General features: G+C 42.0%; 1 protein-coding gene across 2 annotated transcripts in view; it reads right to left on the bottom strand.

The window, feature by feature from the left end:
• Positions 1 to 2097: 2097 nt before the first annotated feature.
• The window catches only part of RAB4A (RAB4A, member RAS oncogene family), an 86433-nt gene continuing 72004 nt past the window's right edge, over positions 2098 to 16526 (bottom strand). The window contains exon 8 of one of the 2 annotated variants that reach the window (XM_083176455.1): positions 2098 to 4683. The gene's annotated coding sequence lies outside the window, so the exon portion shown is untranslated. Of the gene's footprint in view, positions 4684 to 13083; positions 16430 to 16526 lie in introns of those variants that run through there. The other variant, XM_083176456.1, reaches the window with a different exon arrangement.

Here is a 16526-nt window from a genome sequence, read left to right as displayed (position 1 = left end):
TTAGCAGTCTGTTGCACTCACCTGGTCGCCGGCGGGAGTCCATTATCATGCTCAGCCTGCGGGTGTTGTTCCCCCTGTTTTGCCTTCCCCCCGGCAACGGAGCTTGATCACTAAAGCCCCGCTGCCCGGAAGTAGCAGGTCCCGGCAGTACATTAGCCCGATCAGCTGGTCATGTTGTCATCCTGCCTCCGGCGATAACCAGGAAGTCAGCAGCGTTGCCAAGCAACATCATATACAAAACCTCTGAAAGTGCAAAGTGTGAGAGATAAGGAAAAAATAAAGGATAATGCATGTATATAAAAAGAAAGCAAACATGACAATAATAAAATATATACATATAGTTAAAATTCATGATCTGTCGTTTCTTGCATCAAGGCACATAATTAATGTTTTTTCATATTTAAACAATATCTCATACTATTATTTAATATAATTAAGGCTTGGATGTCGCAAGAAGAGTTGTGCATTACTGATATACAAAAAAAAATCATGAAATAATCAGAAAAAAATTTTTGGGAGAAATTTTTTACAAAAAATAGGGAAAGGGAGGATCGGTCAAATGGGACACTCGATAGAACCCAATTTTAATATTAATTTTTATATATAAATTTTTAATTATTAGTTGTTAATTATTGGTAGGGCCAAAAATGGGAAAGCTGGCTCACACAGTTACCAGCGTTGAGGGAGGATGATCTATTTTCATAAATTATACAGAGAAAGGGAGATTGTGAGGAAATTACAAGAAGGCGATTACACCACAGGAGAGGAGAGGTGACCCCAGTCAGCTGCATGATCTATTGGCGTGTCATAATGGCTCGCCAAATGTAATCAAATTCACGTACACTGTTGATGCGAGTACAATTCACTTTCTTGATGTTAAAATTGAGGTAAATAGGCAAAAGATCAATACCTCTTTATATGTAAAAGAGACAGACCGAAATACGGTACTTAGAAATGAGAGTTTCCATCCAGTCGCAACCCACAAGGGCCTTCCTTACTCGCAGATGTTGCGGGTAAGAAGAATAACATCTGATGAGAACCAAGTAGAGCCAGCATTAAAAACCATGGTTGATAAATTCATCGAACGTGGATATCCTGAAAAGGAGTTGGTAATCTTGAAGGATAAAGTACAGCATATTACACGCACACAATTGCTACATAATAAAGATAAAGATAGGCAATTGAAGGATAAAATCCCATGGGTGAATCGATACTGTACATCGAGTAAAACGAACACCGCGAAAGCCAAAAAATATTGGCCAGCGGTGGCTACCGACAATGATTTGCCACTACTATTGAACACCCAGCTGCTCCCAAGCTTTACGAGGGGCAGGAATATTATCAGGTGGTGAAATTTGATATTTCTGGGTGGGATAAACCCCAAGGAACTTCTTTCTTGGGTAGAAAAAATGGTTGTTACCGCTGCCTGGGATGTACAACATGTCGCTCCATGACAGTAGGTACAACCTTTAATCACCCCCACTCAGGAAAGAAAATACCCATCAAATTTCCCTTGTCGTGCCATTCTACGTATGTGATCTATACTTTGACGTGTCCCTGTGGACTGACCTATGTGGGGAAAACACAGCGCACTTTTAAAGAGCGCATGGCCCTACATAGGTCAGGTATCCATCAGGGTTTGCTTAGTGGTCACAGTGATCAACCTGTGGCCCGGCATTGTATCAAAATGTGTCACAGCGTAGCAAGTATCAGATCAATGATCATTGATCAGGTACCCCACTCATTGAGAGGAGGTAATAGAAATAGGAAATTGCTACAAAAAGAAAGCAAATGGATTTTTTCCCTACAGACGTTAGCACCAAAAGGGCTTAATGAAAATCTGGGCCTCCAGTGCTTCCTATAATATTGCTGTGGTGTAATCGCCTTCTTGTAATTTCCTTACAATCTCCCTTTCTCTGTATTATTTATGAAAATAGATCATCCTCCCTCAACACTGGTAACTGTCAGCCAGCTTTCCCATTTTTGTCCCTACCAATAATTAACAACTAATAATTAAAAATCTATATATAAAAATTATTAAAATTGGGTTCTATCGAGTGTCCCATTTGACCGATCCTCCCTTTCCCTATTTTAAAAAAAAAATTCTCCAAAAAATTTTTTTCTGATTATTTCATGATTTTTTTATGTATATCAGTAATGCACAACTCTTCTTGCGACATCCAAGCCTTAATTATATTAAATAATAGTATGAGATATTGTTTAAATATGAAAAAACATTAATTATGTGCCTTGATGCAAGAAACGACAGATCATGAATTTTAACTATATGTATATATTTTATTATTGTCATGTTTGCTTCCTTTTTATATACATGCATTATCCTTTATTTTTTCCTTATCTCTCACACTTTGCACTTTCAGAGGTTTTGTATATGATGTTGCTTGGCAACGCTGCTGACTTCCTGGTTATCGCCGGAGGCAGGATGACAACATGACCAGCTGATCGGGCTAATGTACTGCCGGGACCTGCTACTTCCGGGCAGCGGGGCTGTAGTGATCAAGCTCCGTTGCCGGGGGGGAAGGCAAAACAGGGGGAACAACACCCGCAGGCTGAGCATGATAGACTCCCGCCGGCGACCAGGTGAGTGCAGCAGACTGCTAATTAGGGTGGGTACGGTCTTATTTGGTCGGACCAGATAAATATGTTGTTTGTACACTGCACTTTGTATGTCCTTGAAAACGGGTATCTACCCAAAACGCCGTCGGGCAATAAAGGCTTTTTATTTCTACTGAAACAAGACTGGTGAGTGCCGCCTCATTGACAAGCACTATATATTGGAGCTGTATACTCCTAGGAAGGCACCTCAGCATTTGACAGCCCTAACATTTATTGAGTGCCGGACCCTGCATCCCATATAATATATATATATATATATATATATATATATATATATATATATATATATATATATACATACACATATACATATATATATATACATACATACATACATATACACACACACATATATATACATATATACACACATATATATATATATACACACATATATACACATATATATATATATATATATATATATATATATATATATATATATATATATATATATATATACACACACACACACACACACACACACACACATTGATCTGTTCTGCAAGGATTACTGCAAGTAGCTTCACATAGAAGCCAGAATTGTAAAAAATTACTGAAAACAGGGATTGTCAAATGTCCCACTAAAAAAAAATTACAGCAATGAGAAAAGGTAATAAAATTTTTTTTTTTTTATTGGGAAGATTACGTAATTGTGTATTTTCAATGTGCTTGTCTAACAAAAAACTGGTTTGACTCAAGGTCATGCTCCTACAAATGTAATTTCAAAGACACAAAAATTGGGTATGGCCTTGTGCCAGCTAGGCCACGCCCATTTTCTACATGGTATCGGCTCTTTGTCTTACCATAACATATTTTTTGGCTCAATGCCTCTGATTGGTTGACCACCCCTGCATTAGACAATGTTAGATAATTGAATAGCCAGATGATTTAGCAGTAATAACCGTGTATAACCATGTAACCTAGTACAATTTCAACAGTGGCCAATGAGAACGATTACTGGGCATTTGGTCTAAATTTGATGTAATGTCCTTACTGAACTGCAGCCACTGATTGATGCTCTGCTAGTTCTAAGGAAGTGGATTTTGAGAAATACAACACAAAATGTAATAACATGGTCTGTGCACAAAGATGTGCAAAAACACATCAAGGAAACCGATTGCAACATTTCCAAGCAGTTTAAAAATAAAATGCTAACATTTTTTTAGCCGCTACAAAATCAGGGCACGTGTTCACACTGTACCATGTAAATGAGCCCAAGATTACTATACTGTTTATGCTAAATGTGCTCTTCAATAAATACTGACATTTAAACACTGTTACCAGACGGAAGTTTTCGCTATACATTTTTTACAAAAAAAATGAGTGTTTATCCCAGTGGTCCTGCAGGTAAAACATACAATAAAAATGTACATTTAAAAAAACAACAACCTAAAATGAACACCTCTTTTATACAAATCCAACTGCTAGGTTATGTTTATATGGAGTATCACATGAAATGTCTTACATATAACTTAAATGTACAATAATGTATGGCTCATTGAATCCTTTTATGTATGCTTATTATTTTATTAAACCCACAAATAGGCTTGCCATGAATAGAACTGGCTGCAGCATTTATATACACACAACCCCTAAATGAAATTGTGATATGGTTCCTTAATAAAACGAACAATGCTAAAATACAATGTGGATCTGGCTATCAGGAAACCAACAATGGCAGCACAAACTACAGTGGATAGATATTCTAGACTCCTTAATTATGCTACTGAAGTCCACCTTTAAAATGGTCAGAAAAAATAAATCAAATACCATGCTCTTAAAAAAACAATTCCTACAGTTATATTGTATATATTAGAAGATCGATGCAAAGATGGCAATATGCAATACAAAATGTATAGATAACGTATATATAGATATCAGTTTTCTCCGGTTACAAGCGGTCAGACATTTTCTTGAAGCCAGCTGTGGACTACTGCCCTCACCACCACTCTTGTTTTGCTGTCCTTTAACCAGTCCTTAGTCATAGAACAAGTAAGGAGAAGTGCAGGAGAAGACATTCTTGTATAAGCCCCAGATTTGCACCTAAATAAACAAAAATTACATATAAATGAAACATGACATCAGATATCACTGGTGTAAAAACCAGGTATAAATTATATTAAATGAAGACAAATGATTGTAGATCAATGCAGTAAAACATACAGTGGGGCAAAAAAGTATTTGGACAGCCATCGAATTGACTTAAAAAGAGGAGAAAGGTCTGTGCATCCGTCGTCACCAGTAGTAGAGGTTCTTCATTAAGTTTAATCTTTCAACTTGTCGAGGAAGTCACCAGTATCTCTGATGTAAGGATCATTGAGTATTATCTTGAGTATCTTCAATGTAACTATCAACTATTATCTCGAGTGATAGTTATATCAGAGATACTGGCGACTTCTTTGACAAATTGAAAGAGATTAACCTTAATAAAGAACCTCTACTACTGGTGATGATGGATGTACATTCATTGTACACGGTTATACTGTACCTCACAATGATGGATTACGTGTACTGTGCAACACATTGGACTAACCCCCTCATTGGTCCCCCCGAAAGACTTCCTGATTGACTTGGCCACACTGGTTCTCACATGCAACCATTTAATTTATGGTGATGCCTACTACGTCCAAATATCAGGAACAGCCATGGGCTCATGATAAATCCATGAATTGTTCTATCCCCTGATAGTGACAGACTAATTTCTAATTAAGTATCTATCATGTGGCTATGTTTCTTTTGTCTTGAGTCACCGTAGATCAGCCGTGCATTCTCGGTTTTGATATGCATGTCACTTGAGTTGAGATACTGTTTAAGGATATAGAACTCATGTGGTTTTGTTATATTTCTTATGATTTGCTTTATGTCTTGTTATGTATTGTGTAACACTCCAGCTGTCTTCAGTCCCGGTATATACCACACAATAGATATATTAATTGGTTATGTATATGAAGGGCACGTCATGGCAGTTAAAGCCGCCCTCATTCATTCTCTCAGCCGTTGTATGTTTCACACGTGCAGTAGATGACAGAACCGACAACTTCTGGTTTCGCCTGAAGTCCGGGTCATGCGGTCCAGGGGCCGGAAGCTGCAACAGCGTGTGGTCCAAAGCCCAGACCGCTGCACATTTAGTGCCAAACGTAACCAAGTTGGAGGTATATATAAACCGGGAGTCTTTGGTTGTGAATCCAGGCATCCGGTTGGTTTGACTTGATTTCTCAATAAATTATTGTTGCCGCTGCTTAAGCCCCTGATGTCAACTAGTTGATAAAGATCCCATAAAGGGATCGAAATGTTGGAGGACCAAAACCAGGTTATTTTCTCTATGGACATTTGTTTGCTGGATCAAATAGTACAAGTTTGCTTTACCTCAGCGGTGACTCAGTGTCTAGAAGCAGGCGGTCAGTCAGCTCCGTACACAGCGTCGAAGGATGAGTCACAAGGCCACGCCCCTACGCATTTCATCATAGGACTTCGTCAGTGGGGCACCCTAGACGCCAAGTCGCCAGAGAAATCTCTGCTTGTGTAGCAGTTTGAAGGTCCAGTGAGTCACATTGCATTCGTGTCTGCAGCCTTGTCAGTGGTTGATTCTTGTATCTTGTGGTAGCCAGCCCACACCGGAGAACACATCGGAATGGCTCCACCATTGCAAAGAAAGTTTTATATAGAATTTCACGTTTTTAATAAATGATGATATTACACTATGAGGCACCCCTCTATTTGTTTTAGGTGGAGATGGTGTAAAGTGCCTGTGGGAATCGGGATCGTTTGGAGGGGAGCTGCAGTCCACAAATATCGATTGGACTAGTGTGTGTAGGAACACAAAGAAAAGTGAGTCTTTTTAAAAATACGGTCAGAGCATCAATATAATATACATACATACATACATATATGGCCCCCGAAGGCTCCGAAGAATTAGTAATAAATCCTTCTTCTTATGAACTGTCCGATACGGAGAGAAAAGTACTTTCCAAGGGACTTTCATATGTACCATCGACTACCTTTAACAAATTAGATTGGGACATTGACTGTTTACGGCTTAATAGACAGCTTTGCCTCAAAGAACATTTTTACAAGTCTAGTGGCAATAAGGCGATTACAAATTAAGTGGATCTTTTACCTGTACAACTGAAAAAAATCCACCTTTGACCCACAATTCTTTAATCCCTCAATAAGGACATTTGCACGCATGACCAATTCTGAAGTCCAGGCCAGCATGGCAGACAATGTGGTAACAGTTAGTAACATCAATAGTAATGAACGTGAGATTTTAAACAACTTATCTGCAAACAATTCTCTGGTTTTTAGGGGCGCAGACAAGGGGGGGAGCACTGGTCATCCAGGATATGGACAAATACCATTTCCAAGTGATGGTCCATCTGGATGACCAGGTCACCTACACCAGGTTGATTGGTGATCTGACGCCCACATTAACCCGAGAGTTGCGTTCTACCCTGTCACAAGCCTGTACAGCTGATATGATTTCCAGTGTGTTGATGAATTCTTTAATTCCAGCTTTTCCCATAGTACCACTGTTATATTGCATCTCCAAGGTGCACAACTGTATGAAGGATACTCCTGGCAGACCGATTGTGGCTGCCAGGGGATCCTTGATGCAACCTACTTCTGTCTACCTGGACAGCATTTTTCAGCCATGTATACGGGGACACCCCAGGTATTTGATTGATACCAACGCTCTGTTACGCAAACTTATGGAAATTCCATTACTTGATAAAGATGTGTGTCTATTTTCTATCCATGTTTCTGCATTATATACATCGATCCCTCACGATGTGGGACCGTCAGCTCTTAGACGTTTCTTAACTGACAGCCCACATTATGCTGGACCTGATGTACGGCTGATAGTGGAACTGGTGTTAAAGAATTTTTCTTTACAATAATTGTTTCTACCTCCAAAACATCGGAGTTGCGATGGGGGCTGCGGTAGCACCCTCATACACGAATATATTTATGTTTGAGTTCGAAAAAAAAATTTCTTTGCCAGCCCAGAAATTTCCAGTAGAATCATGTACTATAATCGCTATATCGACGATATCTTAATTTTCTGGAAGGGGCCCCCACGTAATTTATGTGAATACCTGCAGTCGCATAATGCAAGTACAGACCAGATTAAGTTTACATTCAGTCATGATGAGCACCAGATAAGTTTTCTTGATGTGCTCATTAAGATAGAAAATGGCAGTTTTGGCAGTTTTAGCCAAACTAAGGTTTTTTTTTGTTTAATGTTTTTATTAAAACACCATTCATTACATCAAAATGCAGAAATACGATTCTGAAATTTCAGACAGCATATAGCGAAATAATACAGGGATATTATTCTTGAGGATAAACAGGGTATCTTAAATCAAAAATAGAATAAAAGAGAGCGCGCACTGTGTTGATCTATTTATAATTATTTTACTTAATTAATAACAAATTTAAACGATACACTTGAATAAAAAACATACATAATATATAAAATACATATGTAAATATACAATAAAAATCTTAACTGATCGTTTAAATTTGTTATTAAGTAAAATAATTATAAATAGATCAACACAGTGCACGCTCTCTTTTATTCTATTTTTGTTTATTCGATCCTAGAAAGGCTCTCTAGTCCTTCCTTTTGTATGGGAGCAGCCGTTAAGCGGTGGACCTGAATGTACAGATAATTATTAACTGTTTTATTAACTGCGCCTGATTTATCCATCTATTGGTAATTGCTCTTTATCTTAAATCAATAAAGAGGTTATATAAATAATCCAGCATGTAGTTTACTTTCAGTCAAACCTGTCTCGCAGAGTGTCCATGTTTTTATACACGTCAGGAGTCGTATATAGATCTGACGATTCATAAAGTCAAACCCCAGTGGATTAAAAGAGCTTCCCAAAGAAAGGATCCCATTTCCCTACAGCATCCTCATGAGACAATATCAATGGGGGGGGGGGGGGGGTCAATCCCCGCGATCAATCTCATAGTATACCATTGAGTACTTTCAAAGGAGATATGTAGTTTCACTCTTATCTCGAGGGACAATGTTGCAATATAGCTCTCCCATGTGTTAAAAAATTTTGCTACTCGCTGATCCTTTTCCATAAGACAGTCCATATTAAATACATGGTACAATTTCTCTTATAAAAGCTTCAATGTAGGGGGTGTGGTGTCGATCCATGCCTGCAACACAGCCTTCCGCGCCACAGCACTAATAATTAATAGTAGTCTCTTGCATCCCTTAGCTATTCTCTGCCCCTCAGGCAAGATACCAAAAATGGCCCAGTGGTCTGTAAAAGGGATGTAGTTTACAAAGTGGTCGAGAGCAAATTTCCTGACCTTAAGCCAGAATTTTTTTTAGTAGAGGACAGCTCCAAAAATAGTGGTAGAGACCCGCTCCCCATCATGGCAACGTAGACAGGACGCTGACCCCGTCATTCCAGCTAGGAATTGACGGTGTGGGGAGAAATAGGCTTTGTGAAAGATGTTTAAAAACATCTTTTGGTATTGCATGGCCGAGAAGTTTCCTAGATGTTTGTAAGGTCTTAACCAACTGGCTGCATGTCAATGATGGCATAACTAAAGTTCATGCTTTCATCCCTGAACGTATGTTATCATAATCTATGATTTGACGTAAATAGTTATAGTGGATGGATATGGCTTTGCTCTCTGCAACGCCTGAGGAGAGCATGGTGTCCAGCGTGTTACCCCAATCAGATTCCGAGAAATCTCGAATGGCCGTAGCTGCATAGTGTTTAGCTTGCATATAGGCAAAAGGAAATTTTGGTACTCTTTACCTAGAACGGCGCCCACGATGTTCATTGCGGTCGTCGGTCCGAAAATCGCGGTCATCGCGGTGATTGAGGCATCGCGGGTGTTATTTGCGGTACAAGATGACCGCGATTCCTCAACTTTTTCATCGGCCCCATTGAAAATCGCGGTGATTGAGGCATCGCGGGTGTTATTTGCGGTACAAGATGCCCGCGATTTCCCGCTCACACTCACATCTGTAATAGGTTGGAATGACCCTAATTCTGCATAGTAACATCTGTAATAGGTGGAATGACCCTTAGTCTGCATAGTAACATCTGCAATGGCTCATATCAACTCTAATTCTGCATAGTAACTGATGTTTACAGGACAGTTTTCATAACACAAAAGGGTACATCCCCCTGTCTGAGACCGACCCCCTGTGACAGCTGGTCAGAGTTTCATTTTGTGGGTAGTTTTGTTGGAGATAAGAGCTGTGGTTTGAGAGAGAGAGATTTGTGCGTATTAATTGATTTGGAGCTGATTATTCCTGATTCCTGAGTCCCTGCTGCTGATTGATCCTGATTCCTGAGTCCCTGCTGCTGATTGATCCTGATTCCCCTCTGTGCTCCTGGATCCTGTGCTGGTTCCTGTGATGGCATCTGGAGTGACCATGTATTCCTTGCCCCAGACGGAGGCGGAAGCTATATCATTCCTCCAGGAGCATAAGCTTTTGCCCAAGGAAGCTACTTGTGGCAATGGCCATGCCATGAAGTTGAGCCACAAGGAGGGGATGTGACGCTGCCACGTCAGAGCCTGCCGGCAGAAGATTAGTCTGCATGCGGGGCTGTTCATTACTGGATGCCGGTTGTCTTACGTGAACATCATCAGATTCATATTCAACTGGGCAGAGGAGTTGACGACTGGCGACTTTTGTGAGCGTCACCTTGGTATCTCCCCCAAGACAACAGTACTTTATAATAAGTACATGCGCTCGCCACGCTTCGGGCTCGGTGGCTCGCTACACTATTCTATTCTCAACTCCACACCGACGTGGATAGTGGGGGTAGGAAAAGGTCAGAGGACGCGTACCGCTGCGCTCGCCACGCTTCGGGTGCGCGTGGATAGTGGGGAAGGATTTATATGTCATTGAATTTTGATTAATGCTGTTTTTTTTTTTTTTTATTGCAGTTGCTGTTAAAGTTGAAATTAATAAAAACCTATTAGGACCTAAATCCTTTTTCCCAAATAAGGTAAATCCTGCTTGAATTGTTCTTAAAATTTACTTGTAAATGTACCCCAAATGCCATTTTTGCCAGTGTACCACCCCCACTATCCACGCGCAACAGAAGCGTGGCGAGCGCAGCGAGCCCCGCGAGGGGCGGCGGTACGCGTCCTCCGACCTTTTCATACCCCCACTATCCACGTCGACGTGGAGTTGAGAATAGAATAGTGTGGCGAGCGCAGCGAGCCACCGAGCCCGAAGCGCGGCGAGCCCCGCGGGGGGACGCGGATACCTTCACAGGTAAGCGCGTCCCTTCGCAGGCTTCACTGGTATACGAGCGCAGCGAGCCCCGCGAGGGGACATGGATACCAGTGAAGCCTGCGAAGGGACGCGCTTACCTGTGAAGGTATCCGCGTCCCCTCGCCACGCTTCGGGCTCGCCACACTATTCTATTCTCAACTCCACGCCGACGTGGATAGTGGGGGTATGAAAAGGTCGGAGGACGCGTACCGCCGCCGCTCGCCACGCTTCGGGTGCGCGTGGATAGTGGGGGTGGTACACTGGCAAATGTCAATGATTTTTGGGAAAAATGGTATCGCATCACATCAGATGGCATGGGAGTTGTGATACCACACAAGTACCGTATAGACATCAATTATTTATAGATGGTTTTGTTTGTGTTTTCTTTTTCCAGAAATGTCAAAAAAACGTGAATTGACAAATCATTACTGGGCGAAGGTCATCGACATTTACAAGGAGAATAGATACCTCTGGGAGAAGAAGCATAAAGATTATTACAACAAGGCAAAGAGGAATTAGGCATATCAGAAAATGGTGGCTTACTGTCTAACTCGGGAACCTACTGCAAACATCGCCTGGGTGCAGAAGAAAATGACAAATATGCGGACAGTCATGGTGAAGGAGTTTAACCGAGTACGGCAGTCTCAAAGTTCCGGAGCCGATGCTGAAGACGTTTACGTGCCGAAATTATGGTACTACGAGCGGATGAAGTTCATCTTGGAGCAGAGAGAACAGAGTGGAACAGGGGGAACGGATACGGAGGACACCTCTTCGTCCGGTGCAGTGGAGAGTGTGGACGTTGTAAGTATTTGCTGTGACATGTCTTGCATGTAAGTGACTGTGAAATGTCATGTTATTACCATTTGCCCTTTTTTTTTTTCTTTCTAGGAAGTTCCCCCTGAGACAGAGCAGGAGTCTGGGACAGTTGCGGAGGTGGACACTCCGACGACGGAGAGCACTACACCCGCTCTCCCGAGGAGGCGCTGCAGAAGACAGCTGTCCAGCACTGCTCCCAATGTCCAAGGGCATTGTTGCAGGTCTGTACCGGAGGCAGTGCAAAATCCACCTGACGATTTCCAAATTTTTGCAAATAACCTTGCCGTGGAAATGCGGACCATGGATAAAGACCAGGTCATGCATTTTAAGAGGTTGGTATATTGCACTATGATGCACGCAACAGAGAAAGGTCTCTCTGCTGAGTGCACCATAGAGCCATCTGCCACGATCGTAAGGCAAGCAGCCCAAACGCCCAACTACCCCTATCACTACCCTACGTATAGTGCGTCGGGTTATGCTCCACCTCCTCCTCACCCTTTTATGTACGCACCGAGGCCCCCTATGCCACCAGTCACAGACCCTTTGTCTTTGCCTGGGACTATTTCAAGTGCTCTGTTGAGCACACAAAGTCCCCTCCCAGGTGAAGAGCGCGATTTCAATTAATTAACAATTTGGCTTTATTCGTTTTAAATTATTTTGGCATGCAGCAATGTCCTTGTTCCACTCTTTTCGTTTTTTTGCTCCACGATGAACTTTGTAGCTCGTAGACCATAATTTCGGTTACTGAGGGTCGCAGTATCGGACTCCTGAACTTTGAGCTGTCCGTACTCGTTTTGCGCCTTCACCATTGACTGTTCCGCATATTTGCATTTTGTTCTGTACCCAGTGCATGTTTGCATCATGGTTCCTTGTTGTACAGTAAGCCCCATATTTTGTATGCCTCATTCCAATTTGCCTGGTTGTAATGCAATTTCTCCCATGAGGCATCTATTCTCCTAAACTGTGAATGACCTTCCCCCAGAACAATGACCTTCCCCCAGAACATATTCTTCCCCCATTTCTATTGGGGAAAAAATAAAAAAAACCTAATTATTTAAAATTCATAACTTGTGTCGTGTCTTATTTCATTGTCTTTTAATTGAGGGATGCCATGTAATTTTACGTGTTTTTCTATTGTAAGGTTGAACCTGCGTGTATTTTAATTTTTTTCTCCCTTTAGAAATTGAGGGATGCCATGTATTTTGTTGTTTTTTGCTCGCCCATATCGCGGTGATTGCGGCCACATCACGGCCACGGGCACCCGTGATGCGACCGACACGTGACACGATCGTTGATTGCGTCGTGATCGCGTCCGTCACATCACGTGTGCCCAGTAATGTGGCCGCGATGTGCCTGCAATCACCGCGATATGGGCGCCGTTTTAATATTATCTTGTCTTTTAATTAAGGGATGCCATGTAATTATGTCATTTAATAGTCTAAGGTTCAATCTGCATGTATTTTAATTTTTTTTCTCTTTTAGAATTGAGAGATGCCATGTAATTTGATGTTTTTTTCTGTTTTTCACTTTTCAGTTTTCCACAGCAAGAAATCGCGGCCACATTACTGGGCACCCGCGATGCGACCGACGCGATCATTCATCGCGTCAGTGGCATCGTGGGTGCCCAGTAATGTGGCCGCGATGGGCGCCGTTCTAGGTAAAGAGTACCGAAATTTTTTGAAAGTCGGAAACGTGTCTGATGCTTGTGTATAGGATATTGGTTTTCTAGAGCCCGTATCAATTAGGTCATGGATTTTTAATAAGCCTTCTTTTTGGAGGTCAAGAAAAGGCTGGGCGGCATTACCACCCTGGAATTCGGGGTTATTAAAAAGAGGGAGGAACAGTGATTTATGTGCATTTAGGTTGTTCTTATGCCTAAGTATGTGCCAGACTTTCCCAGTCGACCACACCAAGGGGTTGTTTCTGACCTTTTCTGGCACTTCCCCATCATGCATATGCAGGAAACCCACCCGCCCGCAGTTTTCCAAAAAGTTACCCTCAATTTTCGTATTGGCATAGGTCTCACTGTTATGAATCCAATCTCTAAGAAATCTCAATATCGCTGCATGATTATAATTCAGGATATGTGGGAAATTTATGCCCCCGTTAAACATCGGTTTCTGAAGTTTAACCAGTCCAATGCGTGGACGTTTCGAGCCCCATATAAATTTCCGGAACAGCATATTCAGTAATCTTAAATCTTTTTGAGATAATAAAAGAGGGAGGGCCTGTAATATATAGAATAGTCGGGGGAAGGTCACCATCTTGATGAGGTTGCCTCTTCCAACATAAGAGTCCCAAATGCTTCCAACCGTCTAGTTCCCTAGCGGTTGCGTTCACCGCCTCTGTGACATTGGCCCTGTACAGGTCGGAGGGACGCTTTGGAAGGTTAATTCCTAGATAGTCAATCATCCCAGGTTCCCATTTAACCGGGATATGTCTGCCCCAATGTGGGACAGACACATGAGGATGCAGATACAAGCCTGAGGATTTGGATAAATTAACCGTGTAGCCCGATATCTCTCCAAAATCATTGAGTCTGACCAAAATCTGGTACAGCGCCTGCTCCGGATTTCGTATGTATAAGAGTAGGTCATCTGCGAATGCCGACAGTTTTAATTCCGACCCACCAACCCTAATACCCTTAAAAGGTCTGCCAAGACTGTAAAGGGATTGATACATAAATTAAATAACAGGGGGTAGAGGGGGGCAACCCTGACGGGTGCCTCTGTACATCTGGATTTGCTCCCCTTTCTGTCCATTTATTAACAGCGTCGTTAACGGTGTGGAATAGAAATATTTAATTAGGTAAAAAAAAAAAAAAGAGTCAATAAAGTTTATTTTCTCCAGTACCGCAAAGAGGTATGGCCAGGCCACCGAGTCAAAAGCTTTGTTTGTGTCTAGGCTCAAAAAAATTCCTCTAGGGTGTTGTTTTTGTGTTTCCGCTATTACCGCAGCTATGGCCATCCGTATGGCCTTTACTGAGTGGCGACCCCTTACAAATCCAGTTTGATAAGGAGTGAGCAGGACTGGAGATAGTAATTGTAATCTATTGGCCATTAATTTAGTGAAAAATTTAAAATCCACGTTCAGCAAAGATATTGGCCTATATGATTCCGCCAATTGGGGATCCCTTCCCGGTTTAAGGATTAGGGAGGTATATGCCTCATTAAATGATGGGAATAGGGGCCTTTCTTTCATTATGGTGTTATACAACTCCAACAGTGCCGGGGTGACCTCTGCCTCCAACATCTTAAAGTACACTCCAGAAAACCCATCCGTGCCCAGAGCTTTGTGGGAACACAAGTCTTTTATTACTGAATGGAGTTCTTCAGCGGTTATAGATCTTTCATAAGGCTATCCCTATGTTCTTGACTTAGAGCGGGCAGAGTTTAGGAGGGATTCCTGTTTGGCGCCCTGTACCGGTAATTCCCTATAAAGGGACCTGTAATTCCTCAAAATGCGATAATATCTCTTTAGTAGTAAAATAGGTTTTATGTGTGTTAGGATCCTTAACAGAGGTAATAAAAGAGCGCTTTCTGTAGGGTTTAGACATAAGTGATAACAGTTTGCCCGACTTGTTACCCCATTTGTAGTACATTTGTTTAGTAAAATCTAGTTTTAGACGGGCCTGCGCGGTTAGGAAAGATTCTAAGATTTTTGTTGTTGTTCAAATAGGTTTCTAAGTTATCTTGCATTGGGGTAGACCTATAAGCCCTAAAGGACTGTGACACCACAGAGTGTAAGTCCCTATAGTGTTTTGCCTGTTCCCTTCTCTGCCTAGACATGTACTGGATTATGTGTCCTCGCATTACCGCCTTGGACGCTCCCCAGAATTACACAATATCCTCCCAGTGCTCCAAATTATCATCATGATAATTGTTCCAGGAGTTAATCAGAAATTGCTTAAAATCATCCGATTTACCCAGATAGTCCGGGAAGCACCAAAGGCGGTCCGCTCGGATGTCGGAGTCGAGCCACAAGCTTAGAGAAATGGGGGCGTGGGCCGATATTAAAATGTCAAAGATGTCAGTCTGCATCACTTGTGACATCAAACTATTGGAAACCAGAAAGTAGTCAATTCTGCACAAAGTTTGGTGAGCTCTAGATAGGTGTGTATAAGACCTTTCCTGGTCGTGTAAAAGGCGACAAGGGTCGCTCAGTTGCAGATTTGTTTTTAAGGCCTGGATATGATACCAGGAGGGGGGTAGAGGTCTGACCAAAGGTGGAGTCTTGTCCAATTTAGGGTCATCAACAGAATTAAAATCCCCTCCTATGATCAATCTACGGACGGAGCGGGCTGCCAGGAGCTGAGCCAGTCTAGACAAAAATCTATCCGGAGAGACATTTGGGGCATACACGTTCAATAGAGTAAATAGCATCCCCTCTATCTCCACATCCAACAGAAGAAACCGACCCTCCACGTCCTCCACCCTATCAAGGACCTGATGTCTGAGATTGCTGTGGAGTAGTATAGCTACCCCTCTAGATTTGGTACGATATGAGGCTGAGAAGCATTCCCCAATCCATCGAGCCTTAAGCCCCGAATCACTGCTACGCAGCCAGTGGGTCTCCTGCAGCATGACAATGTCCGGCCTAAGCTTTTTAAGGTGTGCAAGTACCTTTTTATGTTTGATGGGGGGGGCATCAGAGGCGAATCACCCATGTTCAGCTGCGCAGACATGGATCTACACCAAGAATGGAAAACTGTTCCGGCACATGCGAGACACAAAGTATGAGATTAGACATGCAAACAGTTTTGTGATAATGAAAAGTACATGCAAAATACCCTGGGAACCAACTG

Source organism: Crinia signifera, chromosome 3, assembly GCF_055691185.1.
Source record: "Crinia signifera chromosome 3, ASM5569118v1, whole genome shotgun sequence".
NCBI lineage: Eukaryota > Metazoa > Chordata > Amphibia > Anura > Myobatrachidae > Crinia > Crinia signifera.
Note: the sequence above shows the minus strand (reverse complement) of the source record. Positions and strands in the feature narration are given on the sequence as shown.